General features: G+C 27.3%; 1 protein-coding gene across 2 annotated transcripts in view; it reads left to right on the forward strand.

The window, feature by feature from the left end:
* Nucleotides 1–10998: 10998 nt before the first annotated feature.
* Nucleotides 10999–23553, forward strand: part of LOC107444741 (ras guanine nucleotide exchange factor R) — a 43884-nt gene continuing 31329 nt past the window's right edge. The window contains exon 1 of one of the 2 annotated variants that reach the window (XM_043049962.2): nt 10999–11124. The gene's annotated coding sequence lies outside the window, so the exon portion shown is untranslated. Of the gene's footprint in view, nt 11125–21487; nt 21650–23553 lie in introns of those variants that run through there. The other variant, XM_043049915.2, reaches the window with a different exon arrangement.

Below are 23553 nucleotides of genomic sequence, written 5' to 3' on the forward strand. Positions count from 1 at the left end.
CATTTAAGAACTGAACATGATTCGAACTCCAATATAAGGATAAGAGAATCAGATGAAATTGCCTTCTTGATTCAGGATAAATTATCTATGAACGAATATCATTTTTAATTTTTAAAACACTGCCGATGTTTTTTTAAAACTTTATCTTTCCTTGTCATTGTTTTGAAAAGATTGCGCATTATTCCTTATATGAATGTTTCTAACTATCATTTGCCCCACCTAAAGCATTGTTTTTGAAGTTCAGCAGTAATGATTATCAACGACATAAGATGGCAGCACTACAGAAATACTTCAAACATATCTGTTCTTTCAAATTTTCTGACAACTTTTTTTGTCAGAATTGTCATATTTCTTCAATAAATACCATGAATTCTGCCAAATTGAAGCATTTAAAAATTATAATTAACGTTTCCTTATAAAAAAACCAGTCAATAATTATCTAATTAATAATTGAACAGTTATTAATTATCATTAATTAATTTAAAAATATTCAATGGGGTAAAAATTTCCGCTTTAAACTTTTTACTTAATAAAATTGCAATGGTTCAATCGCACCAAGATAATAAACATTTAACCTAGTCTAGTTTAAATGCAGATGGTTTTTTTTTTTTTTTTAGTTAACACAGCAGGATAATGAAAGTAAAGATTATTTTAAAATCGTACGATTTTAATTTTTAATTGTTTAAAGATAGTTCAAACAGTTAATTGTTTAAAGATAAATTATTATTATTGGAGTTGGAGAATATAAATTATTGGAGGAAATAAATTATTGTTATTTGAGTTGTTGATTTTAGTATTTTATTGTTTTAAAATGGATGACAAAAACAAAGAAACATCAAAACCATTATTGAAGTTTAAAATTAGATGTTTTTATTTCGTTTTAAAAATGTTTACAATGCTTACACCGTAAATGCTTACACCGAAATAAACTTAAAGAAAATTAGCGTGTAATCGCCAATTATTTATTTTAAACAGTTAAAAATGAATAATATAAAGATATTATTTATTTAAACCTATTTTTTAAATTTATAATCACTTCGTTTCCTGGGGTAATTTACTAGAAAAAATTATATCACAATTGCCTGTCAGATTGAAAAAAAGCCGCATCTAAACAGTTAAAATTTCGTTATTATGATCAGATAATTACAGCACTGTGATTCCTTCAAAACTAAAAGGGTAAAACGTAGTTGCTACCGAAAGAAAATATCTGTTTAACATTAAAGAAATGGGGTAAAATGCTCATGGTAATCGTGGGATAAAGTACTCAAATTCCAGCAAAATATTTTCAGACAAAAACAAAAACTGTAATTCTAGAATAACATATCAATATGCACTCATTGTGTGCAGAAATTTTTTTAACTTCGATAAAAAATAACCATCTTTATTTCTTAATTAAACAATTTTTAAAGATAAAACTTTTAAAAAAACAATATCATGCTTAAAGTCTTGTAAATATTCACATTAAATTTTTAATATTATTAAAAATCTACTCTTTTTTGTAAAATTCTAGCATTTTAGACAGATTGGAAAACAATAGTTAAAAATTTTAAAACAAACGTTACCGAAATTGGTTAAATGACTAGGCCTAGCTAGTTTCGTGTGAAATAAAAAGAATTTTTCAACCGAACAATCAGCTCAATTTATTTTTCAGATAAGTATATTGCAAAGAAAATGCGTTTAACGCTTGTGAAGTTTTGTTCCCATCACGCACTCTTTGATAAAATCTGCGTTGTATCTCAATCATTTGTGTGAGTTTCGAATTTCTTATCATATTTCAAGATTCTTTTCTGTTTATACATTTATTCTGTCAGTTTGTAAATTAGGTAAAAGTTAATTAAGAGCAATGAAACATTAGATTTCTTTTGTCTTGGTCACACTGTCACTTAATTGAATAACATACTTTAAGTTTTAAAAGCTGATTATTATTTGAATATTGCGGAAATATTAAAAACCATATCACCTCACAGTGGTAGCAATTATGTTGCACTTTAGATAGCAGCAGCAAGACGTGAACTACTTTTTTTAAATAGGCAGATGTTTAAAATAAAAAATATTACTTATTATCTTACCATTTTACACTAACGAATGTTATTTTACAATTAAGTGTAAAAAGTGTAATTCCTAGAGAAAAAAAAAACTTAAGGTATAATGTGCCCTCACGAAACACGTGTCAACGACTCTCTCTAATTCACACTGTATGTCCTTAAAATAAACAATAAAAACTGAAACAACAAATTTTTATTTGAGATTTTTCAGTTGAACAAGCATATTAGAGAAAGTAACCGCAGCCGTGCTACTTAATCTTCACTTTCTAAATATAACAGTAATGTGTTCCTGTCAGGAACATATATTTTTTTTTTACATGTCTTAGAAATAAAAGCGTGAACGCGGTTACAGATAAAAACGAAACACTATCCGGCTTGGGAAGAAAAACAAACTGAGAAGCATATATTTTAGCATTTTTCAGACGTTTTTATTCACGCTTATTACGAGGGAAGGGAAGATATTCGGTCGTTTTTCAGCAAAAAATAGAATTTATAACGCAAAAGTAAGTAGCGATTCCTAAAATATTTCTTAAATGAAAGGTGTGAAGGGGGGGAGGTAATAAAAAAAGTAAATAAATAAACAAATGCATGCACTAAAAAAAAAAAAATAAGGAAGCAAAATCTGTACTAATAATGAGGGATTTAAAACTATAAAAAAATATCATTTGCTGTTCCTACCACAAATTACAGGCTTATAAAACTTTTTATTAATTTGAAAGTTACTTATCTCATTTACTGATGAGACTTTATTTAAAATCACTGATTTTTCAAATGCTTGTTAGCCAGTTTACTATCATTCATTGATTTACCGCCAATTCACTGATTGATCCATTCAATGATCAGGTGATTCCCTGTTAAGACGAATAAAAATCATTTAATTCACCAATTTCTTGTTAAGACGAATAGAAATCATCCAATTCACTGATTCCTTGATTCACCCATCAATTTAAAAGTCGAACCAATTATTTACCAATTCACTTCAACTATTGTTGATTCGCTCTTTCTTTATTTCGATCCATTCATTTACTTAAATTATGAATTATTATCACTTGAATATTTATTAAATCAAGAAATGAGTATTAAATAATGTAAAATAAGTACTTAAGTAAGAAATGTGTAAAATAAGTTCCTAAAATACAAAATATTAATAATTTTTTAAAAAAATCGTCCAATAAATGAAAGTACCAAGAGGAAGTTCAATAAATGAATGAAATAAAAGATATACATCCTAAGCCTATAGCATGTGGAAAAATGAAAATAATAAAGGAATAATAAATTTATGTTTTTTAAATAATTATTTAAGTTCAATTAAATGTTTATAAAATTAAAATTATGTTATCGAAAGAATAACTACGTATAACATAAACTGTGAACAAGCCCGTGAAAAAATCGCGCAAAATAGATTAACAAAACAATTTAATTGGTCGCCATGTAACCCGGAAAGTGTTTACATAACTTACATTCACTTGCTATTATTGAATTTTGTTTTAAATTCTAATTTCTTCTTAAAGTCCTGTTGTTGTTGTTTTTTTTTTAAAAAAAAAGATTTTAATAATCAGAAGTCTTTTTCGAGATAGACGACACAGAGTACAGTGCGCAAAATAAGAAACAGATCATTCGGAATAACTTTTAATCTAAAGTCGGATCTTTACGTTCTAGGATCAATCTTAATGGTTCGAGGGGGTGACCTCAGAACGCAAATTAATTAGTGCAGACTATAGTTTAAGTTACGAAATTAGACACAAAAACGTACTTCCTCGGAATAAACATACCATTTTTTCGTCGGATTCGGATTTTTGACTCCCAAAATATGAGGGGTAGCCGCAATCTGGGTCCTAATAGTTTGGTCAAGAGAGCTGTCCAAAGTTACGACCCCCTACTTAATTTTACTTTTTCCGTATTTCACCATGTCTCAAAAACATTTTACCGAATTGAAAAATTTTTGAGGACAATTATAACTCGTTTATTAAAAATAATTCCATGCAAAATATAACTTTCTGAAAATATTTGAAAATTTGAGAGAAATTGATCAAATAACTCCTGAAAAATAAAATAAAATTTCAAAAAGGTGACTTTTTCGAAATTTGATTTCTCAAGAACTAATTAATTGATTTCGCTCAAGTTTCGTATTTTGCCATTTAAACTTTCAAACTTTAAAATTTTGTAAAAACATTCATATAACTTACAATTCAAAAATGTTTCGACTGTTATTAAATTAAAATAGTAAAAAAATAATATAGATTTATTAAAAGTTATAGTTTGCATAGAATTATTTTTGGAAAAACAAGTTTTATAATTGTATGCAAAAAAATTTTCAAATTTCTTAAAAAGTTTTCGAGATATCGGGAAATACGCAAAAAGTAAAATTAACATTAAGGGGTCCAAAATGTGGACCGTTCTCCTGACCAAACTATTGGGACCATATTTCCCAGATTGCGGCTACCCCTTATATTTTGACGGCCAGAAATCTGAATCTGTCAAAAAAATGTTTGTTGTTGTATTCAGGGAAAATACGTTTTAATGCAAAATTTCGTAACTTAAAATATCGTCTGCACTAATTAATTAGCATATTTGAAGTCACCTTCTCGAACTATTAAGATTGAATCTCGGAATGTGAAGATCTGATCATTAGATCAAAAGTTGCTGGAAAAAGTTGCTTAATATGACTCCAGTAAATTTAAAGTTAAGTCCCGTAGATTAAAAGGGGTGGGGGAATATTTTGATCTCATGAAAATTATTTTAACAAATATTTCTAATTACGAAAACAAAAATGTTACTTGAATAAATATTATAACAATTATTTAAATTAATGCATTTATTAATTAATACGTTAATTAATCACATTTCAACGTTTTTGAGCCTACGTTTAACAGAAGTTGGATTACTGAAAATTGATGAATGAATTAATTATAAGATAACATTTATTTTACAAAATCCAAATCCAAATATATTTTGAAAAGTTTCAAAGTTAATATGAATGCAATGTAACATTAAAAGTTTCCTAGTATATAAAACAAGTTTTTAACTAAAAGATATTTACTTGTATGTAAGTGTGTTTCTGACATATTGATATATAGCTCTTTTCTAAATCTGGTTCTGCACAGTTGTATACCTGCAAGCAACGTTATCGTGGGTAAACCCTGATTGGCTGTTAAAACGGTGATATTTGTTTATGATAGCAACTGCTCTTTCCAATTCTATTTCGAATTAGCCTAAACAATCAAATATGAATTTACTTAAGTGACACTTTCTATATTCTTTTTCTAAGAAAGATTAAGTTAATTTCTTATTGGACACGTAGGCAGACACGAAGCCATTTAGAACATAAATAAACTAATTAATCTGCAAAATTCTCAGCTGCACAAAATAAAATAATCAGGAATGCAATAAAATGCATAAAAAAATAATAAATCTATTTTTAATAACAGACTTAGACAAGAAATAATTATATTTTAACATATTTTATATGTGATTATTCATTGTATTTAATTGACTTCACATTAATTGACATTCTAACTTAAATGTAGAAATTTAAACAGCAATATCCTGAATATAAACAGCCAGTTTGGGCTGAGGTCATAGTCAGGTGGTTTACTTTTACTCGAATTTAGAGCATTTCAATCTAATGCTTAATATAATTTTTTAAATAAAGTACATCTTACTTTAGGTACGAAAAATTGAAATACATAATTTGAAATTAATAATTAAATATAAATAATATTAATACATTTTTGAGAAAAACGGGTGGAAATTGTAAATGAGTATACGTGGGAGTCAAGCATTTACAACTCTAATTCAACAAATTAAAATAGAAAATATTTGGGCAATAATAAAAATTTAACTTAAAAATAGCTGTTTAAATGCTATTCGAATTCTTTGAAATCAACAAAATCTCAAAATGGTAGATGCATTGAAAAAAGGATCCCACCCCCCTACTGAAAAACGATGCAATATGTTTGTTTCATTTGATATATTAACTCATCTCATATCTCTAGAAAATTAATTACTTCATCAATTATTGTGATGTGATCCTACAATGTAGACAACAAGCATGCAACATATTATAAACTATCAGAAATATTTTTGCTACGATTAATTTCAAATGTTCTATGTGGTTGCCTAAATTTTATTTTTAAGATTCGTCTAACGAATAATATGAGAAAATCGAAAAAGAAATTGTAATAATAAATAGTAAACATTCCTTAACTATCTATATCTTAGAAAATCACAGTAAAAACTGGAGGTGTTAGACTTCTGATGATAAAGTGAGTAGCATAATGATTAGATACAAAGATATCCATGTTTAGTTAAGTATAAGGTTAACTCAGTTCACAGTTTAAAAAAGTAACCCCGTTGCTTGGGAGCTTTGTTTTTACTCTTTAACAAACTTCTCTGTAATGAATAAATGACAACACTCTATTTTAACGTCGTGATATTTGAAACATTTTGAAAGGTTTTTGAAACAATTGATAATTATTTAGAAACTTATCGAAGCGAATTTTATAATAAAGATTGCTGAAATTTAACACTTCTACGTTTCGTTTAAATGCCAAAATAATTTGCTGGTACTCCTGAAGTATTTTCATAAATATAATTATACTATTTAAAAATAGTTGAAGCATAAATAATGCTCCTCAGAAAATTATTCCCCTGTTATACACACTCTAGGATACTAGGATACATACTCTAGGATCTAGGGATACTAGGAGAGACTCTAGGGACTCAGTTCCGATCCTTATCCTCTTCAGACCTGACATATTTTGACTAAGCACAACCTGGAAATCATTCTAAAGAAGCAGCTAAATTTTTAAAAGTACGCATGCTTTGAGGTATTGATATATACCCCTGTGATACCCTTGTAGTCATGTACTTATGTGGAAACCCTGTATTTGGTAGGGTATACGGCCGGACTAAAGAGGTTGTTGGACTCTCAATACTCTGTTAAAAAAAAATAGAACCTAATTGAAACCTTAAACAGCGATTATTCTTTGTAAAGTATCTTCTTTAATGACATGTTTAGAACTATAGCTTTCTTTTTTGTACAATAATATGTGGATGAGTTGCTTTCTTGCATGATAATAAACTATTCCTTTCTAGGAATAAAAGTACACGTTTATTTTCTTGATAAAGCACGATTCCTTTCATAGACATTGCAATGCTTCCTTGTATAATATTAAACGTTGTCGTTCTTATGCTTTAATATAGTACACATTCATTTCATTTCATGATAATGTACTATTTATTTATGAGGCATTAATATAGTTCCTAATTGCTATCCTTTCCATATGATAATAATATCGTATACAGTTGCTTCTTTAAATCTTATTGTCTAATAAATTTGCCTTATTGCAACAGCATTTTTGTGTTGTTTTCTTCTACGATGATAAGCTTCAACTGTAATAACAACATCAGTCAATCTTTGGGAAAAATAACAGAAAATGTCAAAGGTTGGTCAAAACAAAGTAAACAACTTTCTTCTTTATCACAGTATACAAACTTCGGATATGCATTATTACACTTTTATACAAATAACTTAAACAATTTTTGTAATTCGCTTTTGAATAATAAAATATTTTTTAACTAACTTTTCATAATGTTTAATCACTGAGAGAAAAAACCTTAGTCGAAACCTCCAGAACATGATAAAATATACCGTCTCGCTAAATTTAACTAAGAAGTATGGTTTCATAATTGTATTTGATAAAATTTGGTAAATGTGGTAAAATTTGGTAATTTTGAAACCTTATTAGATCATGACAGTAAAACCATTTATTCGGTTGAATCTCACCTTCCAATTTTCTTCTGCTTTTTTTAAGTAATTGTGTGAATAAGAACTCTAATTTTTTTAACCAGAGTTTTCAGTAAACCGTTATTATATGAATGGAAAAATTACTCAATAAACGGTTTAAATTCCGTTTCATTTGGTTTTATTACCAGAATTAGGTTGTTTTTTTTTAACCAAAAATGCCATTACCATACCGTACGGTAATTTTAGAAGAAATTTTTCCTTCGTGTACTTTTGAAATGTTTATGTGAGCAAGTAAAAGGCATCTCTTATGTATTCTTATGCATATTTGAATTCGTTAAAGACAATCTTTTGACAAGATAAGAATGAATTTTGTTGTTAAAATTTCAAAAAAACCTAATGTCTGATTTTTACCCTTAGTTCCCGATAACGGAAAAAACTCTAAAACCAGCCTGTTTATTCAGTAGAAAAAAAATATTACAGAATTCTTTATTTATAATTATATTGTTCTATGTGCAATTTTAATTTTTTTATGAAAATTAAATCGTTTTTTATTTTTTCACAAGTTGATCTATTATAGCATCTTGGATATTTTTCAAAAATTTTTTCGGACATATAAAATTCATCTTTAAATATATAATATAAAATCAAAAGTTTTTTAAAGTATTACTAAAACATACATACATATTTCAAAAATTCAATTTTTTAATATACTAGCACTATTAGTAGGTTTGAAATATCTGGTTTTTACCAAAAATACATTTTTAGTAACATTGAAAAAGAGTAAAAATGTTCAGGCATGCTGTTTCTCAAAAATACTGGAAGGCAGCAAAATTAATAAATAAATAAAATCCAGGTTTTAAGATGTACAAATTCAAAGTTTTTCGCAAAACGTTTGATCTTATATCTTTGCAATAGCTTTGAATACTAATAACATTTTTAAGCTAACATTGGATTTAATTAGACACTCATAATTCAAATACTTCTATTATTCCAATTTCCGCACACAAAAAACATGATTTCAAAAAAAATTTTATTTTAATTTCTATTCTAATATTAAAAAATTTTAATTTCTATGTTGAATTAGTTTTATTTTATACATATTTTATGCATTTTTACTTTTCAGTCATTTTGTTTATGACCTTAGTATAGTCATTGAATTCAATTCATATTAATATTATATTCAATTTACATTTAATACACACATCATTTTATAACCTTATTCTTCTAAAAATAGATAATAATTCGTAAAATTAGAAAACTGTTACAAAAATTCAGCATTTAAAAAATCGCTTAATTAAAACATTGTATTTATTTTATAAGTTTAAAAATAGTTTTATTTAATGAAATATCTAGATAGAGCGACTTTTGAATAATAAATGCTTAAGCAAGAGCTTGCAAATTGTGAAAATTTCGCGGATAATTTTACCACTATTTTTACAGAAAACTATTGAATGTAGAAATTTTTGATACTTATAAGAGAAAAGTAGGTTTAAAACGTAACACAGAATTGTAAATAATAATGATGATAATATGTAATGTGATGATAATATGAATGATATCATGTTTCTTTCTTTTTACACAGACACTAAACTTGTACTGTTTAAAACTACTCTAAATTGCATGTACGTTAAAATGTTATCACCAGAAATGTAAAATTTAAGATAAAATTATTAAAACTTACTCTTCAGTATTTTCTATTTAACTATTTTCACAATGTAAGTACAGATCACCGAAGTCAAGCATCACTGGATAAGGTCAGTGTGCGGGTGGGTGACCACTTGGATTAGTAAGCGTAGGGATCGAGGGTGTGCGGTATTGATACTCGTTAAACTGTTCTACCGTAAAGTGCTCGACTTTGCATGTAGGTCGTCGGACTACCGAAGCGGGGGCGCCATCCCCTTTGCAGAGAATCAAAATTGAGATGGCATGTCTGCGGATACTCCTCGGGGATGTTTCCCAGACCGTTGCCAATAGCCCATTGTGCAGCTCTAGTGCGACTTAAATGAATTACAACAACAACAACAACAATGTAAATGATTAAAAGCTTGAAAAAATCTATATGTAGTTTGTGTATAAGGTATTAAAAATTCTGACACTTCAGTTAAAATTCATAAAAAACTCTGACACTGAATTGAAATTGATTCAGCTTTTTTGAAGGAAGATATTTAAAATTGTAATTATTTTTAATTTCGATTTTTAAGAACGTTGCCTCTTAATCTTAACGAACTGAATATTTATATGTCTCCATAAAAAAAATATGTTATAATAAGTTTCCAAATTTTGCAGGACTTACTATCGATTTCTGTTTCAAGTTGCTCAAACTGTATGAGGTATTAGTCATACTATTTCATTATTGCATTCGAAATTGTAGTAAAAATATTATTCTATTTTGTGCACAGTTAATTCATTTATACTCTTGCATTTTAATCAGTATGTAAACATAGATTTAACAGATTTAATCAATATATTTATTTATCAATATATTTTTATTCAATATATTTTTAACTTCAATGAATTTTTATTCAATTTCTATACTATACATGTATTATTTAATAATCTTTACACACTTTATTCTCCAAGTAAAATAAAAATAATATTGAAAATTAGAAAACTGAACCGAAAATGCATCATTTACGATATCGTTTGCTTAAAAAATTGAGTTCATTATCATTTGGTTAAAAAAAATTCTAAAAATGGAACACCATTTATGCGAAAACAATTTTGTAAATTGTATTCTTTCGATAGCATTTTTTTTAATTTCGATTTTATTTTTTAACTTTTATTATTAAATAATATTAGTCAAATCAAAAATCTTATTTTAAGCAAAACTATAGTTTTTTTTCTCCAAATTGTGTAAAATTAATGAAACTTTATTTGTTATTTCTTATAGAAAATATGAATAAGAGTTTTCATTTTCTTAACAGAACTACAACAAACACAAAGTGATTGGAGTTCCTACCTCTTTCATATTTGATGATTTATCCATGTTGACTGATGTTGAGCCAGATGATAAATGATAAATAAAAAAAAATCATTTACTTTGCCGTTAAGAAACTTCAGATTTAAATGAACTAAACACTTTACTCAATTATAAACAAAAGCTTTTTATGCAATAGATAAACAACCCCTGCTCTGTCTTTCCGCTCTTTTTCTTTTTCTCCACTCCACCTCCTCCACACCCATTTTATTCTCATCTCGAAGTCAGTAGATTTGTTCTACGAACACGTGAAGTGTGCGCGTTTGAAAGTTCTTAGCGGCGCCAAAAACTAAAGAAAATAGTGACTACACATATTAGTGCCAATTGGATATACTGAGTATTTTTCACCTGAGGTAATATATTTAAGTACACTTATTTGTACATCAAATTTAATATTATTTTTTAGTTTTAATAATATAATTTTCAAAAAATATGTCAGTCTCATCATGGGTATTAAGTAAACTCATGCTACGTTTAATTTTTTTTACTAAGCAGAAAAATTATATGAAGTATACTAAGGTTTTATAACTGAATAATCACTGTTGTATCTTTCACACTATGTCATAAAATTCTTGTATAATACCATAAATATTATTCTTTAACAGTATTATGCACATTTATGCTTACAACTTTGCACGATCAACTCAATTTAGAAAGAATTTAAAAATGGCATATCGCTATCTAACTATCGTCAAGCATTAATTTATAATTAACTATGTATCACTTACTAAAATAAAATTAAATTAAAATTAGATTACCTTGAACTTGCGTGAGCAGATTTCAAGAATAGACTACTTCTCAGAATGGAATATTATTACATCGAACTTATTTACAGCAGTTTTCAAGCAAACAATTCTTCTCACATCGAATTTAAAAAGAATCGTTTGCTATTTGTGGGAAAAATTACAGAAGAATAAAGTCGTTTTCGCAATTTAAGTTCTTCTCTCACTGTAACATATTGAGTCCTATCAAACCAATAAAAAGTAAGTTAGACTGCCATACAAACTTTGTAATTATTATTTTGTTTTCAACAATGAATAACTGAATGATTTTCGATTGTATATATTGAAATATTTTATCAATTATTGAAACTTACGTGACAAATTTATCTTTAGGTGGTACAAAAATCAAAATCATTATCTTCCAGAGTTTTATTTTCTTCAAATCAATTGTAAAGTTCTTTAAAATTCAAATTTATTTTCAGTTAATAATCAAACTTTGTTATGTCGGAACAAGATTACCTTAAAAAAACGAGTTGCAAGGATACAAAGCATTAATTAGTGTTATTTTTTAAATGGAATATTATATTTTTCTTTATATATATATATATATATATTATATTTGGACACTTTGCTTTGACGGGGGGGTGGGGAAGNGCTAAGGGAAATAAGAAAATCAGAAGAAAAAAAAAACGAATAGCCCATGATTCTCAAAAGAAAAAAAAAGAAGAAAAAGTCCAATCTGTTGTCCCTTTATTTTTCTTAAATCCCATACATAAAACTGCCTCTATAACTTGATAATAGCGGATATCATTTGAAATATTTCCTTACTTTGATGAGACATCTATTCGTTTTGGAAAAAGGGATTTAAAAATTAACATCTATCTGAATTTTTTAAATTAATTTATCGTTTATCTATTTGTTTATTTTTTGGAAACTGTTGTGTTCGGAAAACAGTTTCCTCGTACTTAACATTTCTTTTACAATAAGCCCTAAAGTTTAGGACAACTTTTCTAGAGGTTTTTAGAATGAATATTTCCAAGGACAGACACAGTAAATTTTTCTAACATCTCTAATGACTTCTTAAATGCAAAGTTAAGAGGATCTACATTTTAACATTTTAACATTATTTATTTACGCTTTAAGGTATCGAAGGTATTTTTCAATTCGTCAATCAGTTTGTTATATGTTTACCTCTTTGAGTCAATCTTGATTTCATTACTTTAATCATTTCCAATGTACCAGAAATAACTTACTATATTCAATTTGACAAGAAAATATGCAAGGCCATAACCAAAGTTGTTGAGGTTTTATCTGAATTGATAAAGTGATACGTTGCTTGTACTAAAGTACAAGCTACACTTTTAAAGTAAAGGTTAATGGTCGACTGCTTTACATAGACATTAGTTAAACTCTAAAACGATATAGCTAATAAGCTGTATGTTATCTTAAAAAATTTATCGGTAATTGAGATGGTTGACATTTTTGTTGTTTAAAAATGTTGTTTTCTAAGTGCGAATTTTGTTCTTTACTTTTTCCAATACTTACTTTTTTTAAAAAAGTTGAAATCGATGTATTAAAATATAAAATATTTTGAATGCAAACTCACATTTATTAATTTATTCGCACACATATCTAGCAATCGATGCATTTAATGAATATATCTGTAGCGATATATTCAGGTTCATACCCTGATGTATGAAAATATAAGGAAACAAATACTTATAAAGAAAACAAGTGATAATGAAATATATATTAAAAAGCTTTATTTTCTATTGGGTTTTAGAAAAACTTTTTTATTCCTTGTCAGAAAAATACTGATAACGTATGTCTGATGTGTTTAATTTTAATTCAGAAATTTTTGCCCACCAATTTTCCTTTTTTGTGTGTGTGGTTTTACAAAGCATTAACGAATAACATTACAAGGTATCATTTGTAAACTTATGTAGAAACTCACAGGACCAGTTCTAATTAGATAAATTTGGTTATTAAAATAAAAGGCGTTTGAAATTTTAAAACATGTATTCCATCATCCAACTGAGAATAAACTTAATATTCTTTGTATCGTATTTATTAGTACAATATTCAGGTATGAGCGTCTAGGAGAGTAGTTTAATTACACTTTAGAAGAAATTTTTTTTTTCGTTTATTCAAATGCTTGATCTCGCTTAAATTCGGGTGTGGAGATTACAAATCTGAAATTAGTTTTTTTAAGATGACATTTTTTGTCGAAATGTTCAAAGTTTAAAAAGATAATATGTCATAAGAGGTCACCTAAATGTTGAGATATTAAAGAACATCAGCAGGATTATAACTACATTGGAAAACGAGCCCGCAAATGTGGTCGTACGCTCCCTTATTATAGCATGTTTTGTTTGGAAGTACACGAAGAAACAGTTCCTAGTTGGAAAAGCGCCCCTAGAGGCGTTTGTGGACATTTCTGGGCAGTTCCTGTGCAGTTTTAATCATGATGATATGTCATAGCTTTTATGTGATCCTCTGTTATGTATAACGTTTTCAAACTTGCACATTTCGTCGAAAAACTAAAATGTCAATTCGTTGACTAAAATATCAATTTCACGAAAGAAAAAAACTTTTAACAGTTAAAAAAGGTTTTAAATTAATAAAAAAAATTAAAACTATAGCGTGGAGGGAGAAATCGATTGTAGACTTAAAATCAGCGAAACGAAAGTACATAAGATCTGTTCTAAAATCTCATGCAGCAGAAAACAAAGAAATAAAATGTTTCCCAGTGTTATTCAAATTTGTTTCCCCTAATATTGACACAAACATCACGAAACTCTTATCAAATCATTCCATTTCAACACGAATCATTTTTAAACAATTTTAGAAGTGTACCCTCTAAACATTTTATGCATCACGCAGGTCGCAGCTTTGGCCATTGGTGATTCAATTGAGTTAAATAAATTTCCTGTAGATTGCTTTAAATAGGTCATTTTACGCTGATTAAAGTAATCTATATTTGCGTTTAACATCCGGTGAAAAAAGAAAAAAATGGAATTGCAGCATGTATTATTTACTACCAGAATACTTTGTTTTTTATTGCAATACTAAATAGTTGTGAATTCACTTTAAAGCGTATTGTTTCCATGAAATAATTTATTTAAAAAATTTTTAAAATATATATAAAGAAATGATTTTAATCTATTTTTTGTAATTAAAAATAAAATATAAAATTACTTAATTATTTAAGTTTTTTGTAGAAGAGCATTTCAAGTGCCATTTTTTTTTTAATTTCTTAAACAATAATTTTTAGAATTATTCGGAAATTGCTTAATAGTATCCTCTTATAAAAACCTTCTTATCTTAAAACTAAAAAAATATGCTCGTTATTCACATCTTCAAAATCTTGAAATCTAGAATCTGCTCTGAGAAATAAATTATGGTCAAAACTACCAGAATATGGTAAAATTTGCCATGTCTCTGGCCTTATGGGAACACCAAAAAACTCGGTAACTTTTACCGAAGTGTTTTGGTTGAGATTTGGGTAAAATTAACAATAAATTATGACTGTATAATAAGCGATAAACCGCAATGGCTTAGTGTCTAAGGCACTGAACTGTCGTTATTAACAACAAGGGTTCAATCCCCAATGGTGGCTTGAAACCCATCCAGCTTTAGATCGATAAGCACCAGCTTGATTAGGAAGTAAAGGTGGCATCTGCGCAATGCTAACCACATAACCACAATAGTGTCTTTTGTCACGTAATTGTAGAGTCTTAACGACCATGACTCTTTGGCTCACAACGGGCTGTTGCTGAAATGCTTTACTTTTAATCTATGGTAAAATTTGATAAATAAGGTAAAATTTTGTAATTTTATCAACTTATTGTACTTTTGGACAGTTAAGTTTCAAATAATTTTATGCCAAAAGAACAAAAAGTTTATAAAGACACTCAATTAATAACAGACATCCTGCAAGTGTATGAAGAATGTAAAATACACAAAGAATAGAATATAGAAGACACAAAAAGTAGAAAATAAAATATACAAAGAATAGAATATAGAATACACAAGGAATATAATATAGAATACGCGAAGAATAAAAATTATTAAATAAAATCTAATGTATGAACAGTTAATGTAAAATCGTGAGAAATGAAACAAACATGATTCTATAGGACACATAAAATTCTATGGCATTTATTGCAACAGGTATTGTGGATATTAATGTTCTATAAAAGTAGAGGTCGAGAAATAACGAGAATTAAAACTTTTCATGTAATTAGAAAGTTTAGTAAAAGGTATTTTAACTAAATATTTAGGAATTTTATTTGTATTATGGCAAAAAAAAGCTATATACTCGTATTTAGAAAACAGGATGGCAAATTATGTATGAAAACAAAATATAGGCAACTTAGCTCTATGTTATAGAACAAGTTGACTGCTTTTAAATTAATCTATGCAAATTAATAAAATATTGTAATAATACATTAAGCTAAAATATAAAATATAGCGTTTCCTTTTTTTTATTAAAAAAATGGATTGCAATAGCATTTGATTCTCAACGTTGTACTTTGAAACTGGTTCCAGGGTTCAACATGCTTATTTAAAGATCCCATGTACTATATCACCACATGGTTTTAAAAAAATTGCATTTAATATTAATGAACTATCATTATTTTCGCTTTTATAACCAATAAAAATTTAATTGAATAAGTTTATTAAACTCATAATGAGAAATGAAAAATAAATTTTAAAAACAAATTATTACTTCTAAATGATGAGTTTTCACCAAATCATGAATTCAATGCTTCGGATGATATATTGTGATGTGCTCTGTTGATTAAGGTTATTATTACGAATAGAAGTAATGAAAATAATGCCATTAGATTCTTAAAAATTTTCAATACCCTAAGGAAATAACGCTTTTCTCTACACAAAACAAATTTTCTTAAGAAATAAAAATAATTCCTTTCTTACTATTTTCGAAATCATAATTATGTGAAAGCTAAAGCCACCAAATGAAAATTAAAGTTTGGCAGATTGATGAAAGTAACAATAAGTTTTATTTTACAGCATAAAGATGAGATTTTGTTAGAACACCGCGAAATGCGTGTCAAATGATCACCGACGTTTTGTAACATTTTTTAGTGTAGAAAGTAATTTTTTTCTTAATTTGGTGGAACTTCCTTCTTTATGTTAGTGCGTTGTTCCATCTTTATAAATTTTCCTTAACCTCAATAAAGTAAAAAAAAATTTTTCTTTCTTGCTAATTCAACATCATGCACGCAAGCGATTTTAAATAAGATAAGTACGATTAGAAAAAGAAGGTATTTTTACTAATTTGCTCTTTTAAATTTGGAAAAGCTTTGATTGAATGTTACGAATGTTTTGGGTAAAATGAAAATACAAAAAGAATATTTCGTGATTTTTTTTCAGCAAAAAAAAAAAGAAGAAAAAAGATCAAGAAACCTTTATTTATGTTAAATTTTATTTACGTTAGATTTTATTTCGTTGAAGACTGGACGATCTTAGTTTCTTGTTTTACAATTTTTTAAAAAATATTTTAGTTTAAACAATACTTAGCACGCATTTACTTTATATTCTAAAAAAATTAAAATCAAATTAAACAAAAATATCTTAAATATATTGTTATAATAGTGCTATAAGAATATTATTGTTATGTACTGTTTTTTGAACAGAAAAAAATTATGATAAAATTACCGCATTGTATAGTAATGTATAGTAGTCTACTGTATAGTAGTCTATCTGTATTCTATCTGTATAGTAGTCTAATGTATAGTACCGTATTGTTTAGTAGTCTGGTTTAAAAAAAAGTAAATAAATTAAAATAAAATAAGAAAATAAAAATATTTTTCTGTTTAATAAAACTAACATATACTATTATCAAACCATTCAATTTTAATATTTATGTTTATACGGTATTGATTTAGAGAAAATTCTGGTTTTCAAAACTATAGTTCTTATATTTCGCAAAGTATTTTCAAATTAATGCATTTTAGTTATGCGAGAAAATTGGAAAATTTAATTTGCGATATTTTAATACTGCTTCGAAATGTAATAATTCGTTATTAAATTTTTTTTTCTTTATTTAACTCATATTTTAAATTTATTTTAATCATTAAAATACATGCAAGTACAACATAGATTAAACATACTTTACTTAACTAACTAAAATTCGTCGACAAATAAATTTAAAAATAAACTGAAAAAAGTTTTTATTTATTTTTGAATGATAATTTCTAAGCGTGATGTCTGTTCATTTGTTGCTTTTTTGGCCCACCCTATAATGATTATTTTAAATCAGTCAATTTGAACTTATTTGCGTCGTCATTATGCATATTTACTTACAAAACTGATGGGATAAAAGGATATTGAGGTAGAAATGAAGTATTAAGTGAATATTCGTCAAATCGATGCATGTCCCCTGCAGCACTGTCCCACTAACCGTGGAAATTGATATTATTTCGTTTTCATTTTTCTGGCAGAAGATACATTGTTCGCCAATCAATTTCCCATTTGGAGAGAAAATAGAAGCTTAAATCGCCTTAATTTCCACATCTTCGCACGAGTTTTAAGAAGTTATGTGTTCACTAGCGCCAATCGAAGTGGACTGCATTTTAATTTCAGGAACTCGGTTGTTCCATATGAAAACTAGGACTCGTCATGTGTTTTAGAATTCCATATATTATTTATCGCTGTTTTGATCGCTAATCTTTTCACTCTTTAATTATATTCGTTTGTTGTAATATGATGTCGAATTACACTAAGTTTTAAAAACTGGCCTTCTTTTTCGCTCATTTATCGGAAATCGCATTTCTGGTTATTCTACTCATGAGGGATCGAAAGAGACTAAGGTCCCCTTAATATCTAACCCTCATATGGTGAAAATTTCCCTTCATATACACCGAGGGGAGGTGGGGATGATAAAAGCTGCAGTTTTCCTCTTGGTCATTTCCAATTTTAAATAAAATCCACTGCATAGCAATGTGTAAAGTATAACACCACTACCTTAAAATTATTGGTACGACATTTGCGTTTATAATAAAGGAATATTTCTTTTAGTAGCTACTTTGGTTTTTAAAGTGTTACATCACGGTAATATAAAATAATTTTTTTTAAATTTTGAATGTTAAAAATATTGTGGTGGTATGTGTCACATTGCCGTAATATTAAATAATGTTTTAAAGTTCTAAATGTTAAAAATATTGTAGTGGTATGCGTCACATTACCTTAATATAAAATAAATGTTTTAAAATTTTAAATGTTAAAAATATTGTGGTGGTACGTGTTGCATTACCGTAATATTAAATAATGTTTCAAAATTTTTAATGTTAAAAATATTGTGGTGGTATGTGTCACATTACAGTAACATATAATGTTTTAAAATTTTTAATGTTAAAAATATTGTGATGGTATGTGTCACATTGCAGTAACATATAATGTTTTAAAATTTTTAATGTTAAAAATGTTGTGATGAGCATGAATTCTTAAATCTTTTAAATAACTTCGATCTTTATTTTATTTTATGATCATCGTTGAACCGACGACCCAAATTTAAGTTGACGACTGCCAATGTTCAACTCCGTAGCCTTGTAATTTTGAACTCAATTCAGAAGACAAGGGAACTTCTGGGTCAGTACCCCCAGATGTGTTGATTTGATATGGGAACTTGGAGGACTTCGTGACCCGGGCAGATTTAACGTGCACAAGTCACCATTTTATCAATACACGGGAATTATTCAGTCGGCTGGCCTCGTACACCCGTTCTCATGAATTCGCGTCCAACACCCTACCAGGTTACCCCGCCCCCAAATAACTGCTATTAGCAAAATCTTCTTGGTATTAGTTTTTTTTTTCTTTTTTTTTCTTTTCTTTTATCTTTAGAACATATTCGAAATCTTACTTTAAAATGCCTTCGATAAATGAAGCACAAATTAAGTGAAAAACAAAACTTCTCACTTCCAAATTCAAAAAATGAGTCTCTCTATTCACTATTTTAGTATCGCCATTTTTAATCTGTCGTAAGCAAAAATATCAGGAGTTTGATCCACATATTAGAATACAAATTTTATTCTCAAATATTTCATTTTGAAATTTATAACAGGTTTGTATCCATTTTGAATTACATATTGTTCCAAAGAGAGATTGTTTTTATCTTTTTTTTCTTTAAATCTTTTAAAGTAGAAAAATAGGGAAAAAAAGAAAGCATCTGTCTTTAATTTTATAAGATTATTTAATAAAAAAGACATAAAAATGTACTGTTTAAAAATTCTAAAAACTAACATATAAGGTGGACAAATTCGGGTCAAAATTTGGTTTTGAGACTTAAAAAATAAAATTTGTTTAAGGAGTTCAACCAACATGTCCAATTTCGCAACTGTAAGCAAACCACCAATCTTTTGCCCACAATAAACATACAGGAATGAACAGGCATACATATTTTATTATTTATAAAAGATTTACACAGAGAAAAAAAAGTTCTGATGAAGAAGAAACATAATTCTGGTTAATAAAACTTAAATGTGCGGTACTTAAGCCATATAATGTCTAAAATTTATCACATATTATAAAATTATATTTTATTGACAGTTTTACTAAAATCATTGCTAATGCTCCTCGGTAGAAATTACCGAGCTTTTTGGTGTTCCCAAGGAACCAAAAGCATGGCAAATTTTACCATATTCTGGTTGCTTTTACNGTCGGACTACCGAAGCGGGGGCGCCATCCCCTTTGCAGAGGATCAAAATTGAGATGGCATGTCTTCGGATACTCCTCGGGGATGTTTCCCAGACCGTTACCAATAGCCCATTGTGCAGCTCTAGTGCGACTTAAATGAATTACAACAACAACAACAACAATGTAAATGATTAAAAGCTTGAAAAAATCTATATGTAGTTTGTGTATAAGGTATTAAAAATTCTGACACTTCAGTTAAAATTCATAAAAAATTCTGACACTGAATTGAAATTGATTCAGCTTTTTTGAAGGAAGAAATTTAAAATTGTAATTATTTTTAATTTCGATTTTTAAGAACGTTGCCTCTTAATCTTAACGAACTGAATATTTATATGTCTCCATAAAAAAAATATGTTATAATAAGTTTCCAAATTTTGCAGGACTTACTATCGATTTCTGTTTCAAGTTGCTCAAACTGTATGAGGTATTAGTCATACTATTTCATTATTGCATTCGAAATTGTAGTAAAAATATTATTCTATTTTGTGCACAGTTTATACTCTTTCATATCATTTATACTCTTGCATTTTAATCAGTATGTAAACATAGATTTAACAGATTTAATCAATATATTTATTTATCAATATATTTTTATTCAATATATTTTTAACTTCAATGAATTTTTATTCAATTTCTATACTATACATGTATTATTTAATAATCTTTACACACTTTATTCTCCAAGTAAAATAAAAATAATATTGAAAATTAGAAAACTGAACCGAAAATGCATCATTTACGATATCGTTTGCTTAAAAAATTTAGTTCATTATCATTTGGTTAAAAAAAATTCTAAAAATGGAACACCATTTATGCGAAAACAATTTTGTAAATTGTATTCTTTCGATAGCATTTTTTTTAATTTCGATTTTATTTTTTAACTTTTATTATTAAATAATATTAGTCAAATCAAAAATCTTATTTTAAGCAAAACTATAGTTTTTTTTCTCCAAATTGTGTAAAATTAATGAAACTTTATTTGTTATTTCTTATAGAAAATATGAATAAGAGTTTTCATTTTCTTAACAGAACTACAACAAACACAAAGTGATTGGAGTTCCTACCTCTTTCATATTTGATGATTTATCCATGTTGACTGATGTTGAGCCAGATGATAAATGATAAATAAAAAAAAATAATTAACTTTACCGTTAAGAAACTTCAGATTTAAATGAACTAAACACTTTACTCAATTATAAACAAAAGCTTTTTATGCAATAGATAAACAACCCCTGTTCTGTCTTTCCGCTCTTTTTCTTTTTCTCCACTCCACCTCCTCCACACCCATTTTATTCTCATCTCGAAGTCAGTAGATTTGTTCTACGAACACGTGAAGTGTGCGCGTTTGAAAGTTCTTAGCGGCGCCAAAAACTAAAGAAAATAGTGACTACACATATTAGTGCCAATTGGATATACTGAGTATTTTTCATCTAAGGTAATATATTTGAATACACTTATATATATTTAAATACATCGAATTTAATGTTATTTTTTAGTTTTAATAATATAATTTTCAAAAAATATGCCAATCTTATCACGAGAATTGAGTAAACTCATTCTACGTTTAAATTTTTTTTGATGAAGTATAAAAAATTATATAAAGTATACTAAGATTTTATAACTGAATAATCACTGTTGTATCTTTCACTTTATGTCGTAAAATTCTTGTATAATACCATAGATATTATTCTTTAACAGTATTATGCACATTTGTGATTACAACATTGCATGATCAACGCAATTTAGAAAGAATTTAAAAATGGCATATCGCTATCTAACTATGGTCAAGCATTAATTTATAATTAACTATGTATCACTTATTAAAATGAAATTAAATTGAAATTAGATTACCTTGAACTTGCGTGAGCAGATTTCAAGAATAGATTACTTCTCAGAATGGAATATTATTACATCGAACTTATTTACAGCAGTTTTCAAGCATACTATTCTTCTCACATCGAGTTTAAAAAGAATCGTTTGCTATTTGTGGGAAAAATTACAAAAGAATAAAGTCGTTTTCGCATTTTAAATTCTCATCTCACTGTAACAAATTGAGTCCTATCGAACCAATAAAAAGTGAGTTAGACTGCCATGCGAACTTTATAATTATTACTTTGTTTTCAACAATGAATAACTGAATGATTCTCGATAGTATATATTAAAATATTTTATCAATTATTGAAACTTACTTGACAAATTTATCTTTAGATGGTACAAAAATCAAAATCATTATTTTCCAGTGTTTTATTTTCTTAAAATCAATTGTGAATTTCTTTAAAATTTAAATTGATTTTCAGTTAATATTAAACTTTATTATGTCGAAACAAGATTACCTTAAAAAAACGAGTTGCAAGGATACAAAGCACATAAATCAGTGTTATTTTTTAAAATGGAATATTATATTTTTCTTTATATATAGTGCATACAAATATATAGTGCATACAAATACAAGCTTTTATATTTGGACACTTTGACGGGGGGGGGGAGCTACTCATTATGCATTATTGCTGGATTAATAAAATAGTTCCAAATTTTTTTCATGTGTTTTAACAGTTCACTTTTGAATTACAATTTTGAACTTTACAAATAGAATAATCCTTTTAAAATACATAATAGCGAAATCCTTCTCCCGCGTCTACTAAACTCAAAAACAAATCTAAGAAATAAGCAAATTCTGAAAAACTAAAAAAAGAACTTTTTATGTAGCGTAGGTTTTTTTTTAATTTTAAAAGAATGAAAAAAAGGAAAAGTTAGAAAAATAAGTATTTTTACGGTAAAAATACTTTCTAAAGGTTAAAAATGCTAAGGGAAATAAGAAAATCAGAAGAAAAAAAAAACGAATAGCCCATGATTCTCAAAAGAAAAAAAAAGAAGAAAAAGTCCAATCTGTTGTCCCTTTATTTTTCTTAAATCCCATACATAAAACTGCCTCTATAACTTGATAATAGCGGATATCATTTGAAATATTTCCTTACTTTGATGAGACATCTATTCGTTTTGGAAAAAGGGATTTAAAAATTAACATCTATCTGAATTTTTTAAATTAATTTATCGTTTATCTATTTGTTTATTTTTTGGAAACTGTTGTGTTCGGAAAACAGTTTCCTCGTACTTAACATTTCTTTTACAATAAGCCCTAAAGTTTAGGACAACTTTTCTAGAGGTTTTTAGAATGAATATTTCCAAGGACAGACACAGTAAATTTTTCTAACATCTCTAATGACTTCTTAAATGCAAAGTTAAGAGGATCTACATTTTAACATTTTAACATTATTTATTTACGCTTTAAGGTATCGAAGGTATTTTTCAATTCGTCAATCAGTTTGTTATATGTTTACC

Source organism: Parasteatoda tepidariorum, chromosome 4, assembly GCF_043381705.1.
Source record: "Parasteatoda tepidariorum isolate YZ-2023 chromosome 4, CAS_Ptep_4.0, whole genome shotgun sequence".
Lineage (NCBI taxonomy): Eukaryota > Metazoa > Arthropoda > Arachnida > Araneae > Theridiidae > Parasteatoda > Parasteatoda tepidariorum.